Source organism: Primulina eburnea, chromosome 9, assembly GCF_022965805.1.
Source record: "Primulina eburnea isolate SZY01 chromosome 9, ASM2296580v1, whole genome shotgun sequence".
NCBI classification, from domain to species: domain Eukaryota; kingdom Viridiplantae; phylum Streptophyta; class Magnoliopsida; order Lamiales; family Gesneriaceae; genus Primulina; species Primulina eburnea.
In genome coordinates this window covers 6,264,064-6,267,650 of record NC_133109.1, presented here as the reverse complement: position 1 = coordinate 6,267,650, position 3,587 = coordinate 6,264,064, and positions in this window count along the sequence as shown.

The window sequence follows — 3,587 nt, the reverse complement described above, 5'->3', positions numbered from 1 at the left end:
GACTTTTCTTTGGAGCGAACGGTGAGTATTTGTTGTGAGCAAACAAAATTGTGAGAAAAGACGAGTGAATTTCTTTGGAGTGACCGTGAGCATTTGGGTGAGGATTATTTTATTTCTACTAACCTTTTCTTGCAGGTACAAATTGACATTAAATGGAGAGGGAGGTAGGAGATAGTTCGAATTCGGGGTTGTCCAAGGCCCAACTAGATGCGTTGTTTGGGGATTTTAGTAGGGTGATGACGACCCAAATGGAGTCATTGCATGAGAGGTTTGGTAAACTTGAGGTTAGTGTTAGTGGGGGTAAACCTAAGCCTAAGGATTTGGGTAGAGATGATGAGGAGTATGATTTGGGAGGAGGCGATGAGAGTCAAAATGAGAATTGGGGTAGGAATGGAAGAGATAGAGGATTTGGGAGAGGGAGAAGGGAAGCCATGCGGGGTAGATATGAGGAGACTAGGGAAGATGGTCACATGGGTAGCATTAAGATGAAAATTCCATCGTTCCATGGGAAATCTGACCCGGAGGCATACCTAGAGTGGGAAAAGAGGGTAGAGTTCGTATTTGAATGTCACCACTACTCCGAACAAAAGAAGGTGAGGTTGGCGGTGGTTGAATTCTTAGACTATGCTCTCATTTGGTGGGATCAATTAGTGACCACTAAAAGGAAGTATAATGAGAGACCCATTGAGTCTTGGGATGAGATGAAGAGGGTAATGAGGAAGAGGTTTGTGCCTAACCACTATTATAGGGAGATGTTTAAGAGGTTACAAAACTTTGAGGCAAGAGTTGAAGAGTGTTGAGGACTACTATAAGGAGATGGAAGTAGTCATGATTAGGACCAATGTTGAGGAAGATAATGAAGCAACTATGGCTCGTTTCCTTTGTGGTTTGAACAGGGAGATCCAAGATCAAGTGGAGCTTCGGCACTACTTAGATCTAGACGAGATGGTGCAAATGACCATAAAGGTGGAGCAACAACTCAAGAGGCGAGGAGTTGGCCGCACCAATCAAACCGGAGGTGCATCATCTTCTTGGCGGTCAGGCGGAGTGAAGCGTGAGGAAAATAAAGTGGTGACCAAACCAAGATTTGACACTAAGCAAGAGGCACCTAAGCAAGGATTCCAAAGTAAATCTGAAACTCCTTCTAATCGTTCTAGGGATGTTAGATGTTTTAGGTGTCAAGGGATGGGTCATATTTCTAGTGATTGTCCTAATAAGAGGGTGATGATATTGAATGATTATGGTGAGTATGAATCTCAAAGTGAGGGAGATGGCGAGGGTAGTGATGATGATATGCCTGCGTTGGAGGATCCCGATGAGGGATATGGGGCGGTTGTAGGAGAAGCGCTAGTGACTAGGCGAATCATGAGTGCCCAAGTCAAGAGTGAGGAGGCTAGCCAAAGGGAGAATTTGTTCCACACTAGATGTTTTGTGAATGGTAAGGTTTGCAATGTAATCATAGATGGGGGAAGTTGCACTAATGTGGCTAGTCTTGAGATGGTGGAAAAATTGGGATTGCCTACAATAAAACATCCTCAACCATATAGGCTTCAATGGTTGAATGATTGTGCGGAGTTGAAAGTAAATAGGCAAGTTCTAGTGTCCTTTTCTATTGGGAAGTATGTGGATGAGGTTTTGTGTGACGTGGTGCCAATGCATGCTTGTCATATTTTGTTGGGTAGGCCTTGGCAATTTGATAGGCATGTTACTCATGATGGGTTCAAAAATCGATACTCATTTGTTTTAAAGAAAGAATCCATTGTATTGCTTCCTTTGTCCCCAAAGCAAGTATTGGAGGACTAATTGAAAAAGAAAAAGAGAGATGAGGCCGAAAAAAAGAGTGAATTAAAAAGTGAGATGGCCTTTGAAAACAAAAATGAAGTGGCTGAAAAAAAGAGTGATCAAAAGAGTGAGATAGCCATAAAAACAAAAAAAAAAGAGGAAAGAAAATGAGGGAAAAGAAAAAGAGAGGAAAGAGGCCAAAAAGAAATCATATATGGCCCAAAAGGGTGAGTTGAAACAATTATTGCACACACATGAACCACTTGTGTTAATTCTTTACAAGGAGATTCTCCTTAACACAAGTGATATAGCCGGATCCCTTCCGAGCATTATTGTTTCACTATTGCAGGAATTTGACGATGTATTTCCGGAGGAGCTACCTCAAGGCTTACCACCATTGAGGGGGATTGAGCACCAAATTGATTTGGTGCCCGGGAGTGCCTTGTCAAACCGCCCAGCTTATAGGAGCAATCCGGAGGAGACTAAGGAGCTGCAACGACAGGTAAGTGAGCTATTAGATAAAAGGGTTTGTTCGTGAGTCCATGTCACCTTGTGCGGTGCCCGTTTTACTAGTCCCTAAGAAAGATGGCTCATGGCGTATGTGTGTGGATTGTAGGGCAATCAATAACATAACCATTAAGTATAGGCATCCCATACCTATACTAGATGATATGTTAGATGAATTTCATGGGTCTTGCATTTTTAGTAAAATTGATTTGAGAAGTGGGTATCACCAAATTAGGATGAGAGAAGGTGATGAGTGGAAAACTACTTTTAAAACTAAATATGGGTTGTATGAGTAGATAGTTATGCCTTTTGACTTAACTAATGCACCTAGCACTTTTATGAGGTTGATGAATCATGTTTTGCGTGCACACATAGGAAAATTTGTTGTGGTCTATTTTGATGATATCCTAGTGTATAGCAAAAATCTAGAAGAGCATGTTAACCACTTGAAACTTGTGCTAATCACATTAAGGGCTGAAAATCTATACGCTAACTTGAAGAAATGTGATTTTTGTACTAGCATACTTGTCTTCCTTGGTTTTGTGGTAAGTTCACAGGGTATACAAGTTGATGAAGACAAGGTAAGTGCTATTCGAGATTGGCCAACGCCTACTAATGTTGGTCAAGTTCGAAGTTTTCATGGTCTTGCAAGCTTCTATAGGAGGTTTGTCAAAGATTTTAGCACATTGGCGGCACCGATGACGGCGGTGATCAAGAAAAACGTTCCATTCTATTGGGGCGAGGAGCAAGAGAAGTCCTTTAATCTCATTAAGCAAAAGTTGATTAATGCTCCTTTACTTGTGTTACCTGATTTTGCTAATACATTTGAAATTGAATGTGATGCTTCAGGTGTAGGTATTGGTGGCGTGTTGATGCAAGGAGGGAGACCGGTGGCATACTTTAGTGAGAAGCTCATGGGGCAGCGCTGAACTATCCCACGTATGACAAGGAGTTCTATGCACTTGTGAGGGCTCTTGAGACGTGGCAGCACTACTTGAGGCCTAAAGAGTTTGTGATTCATACGGATCATGAGTCTTTAAAGCACCTCAAGGGGCAACAAAAGCTGAACAAGCGGCATGCTAAGTGGGTGGCCTTCATAGAGACATTCCCCTACATGATCAAGTATAAGCAAGGTAAGGAAAACATAGTGGCCGACGCACTATCACGGAGGTATGTACTTTTCTCTACTTTGGAATCTAAAATCTTGGGGTTTGAGCTTGTTAAAGAATTGTATGTGCTAGATGAGGATTTTAAGGATGTGTTTGAAACTTGTATGCATGGTCCATATGATCAATTCT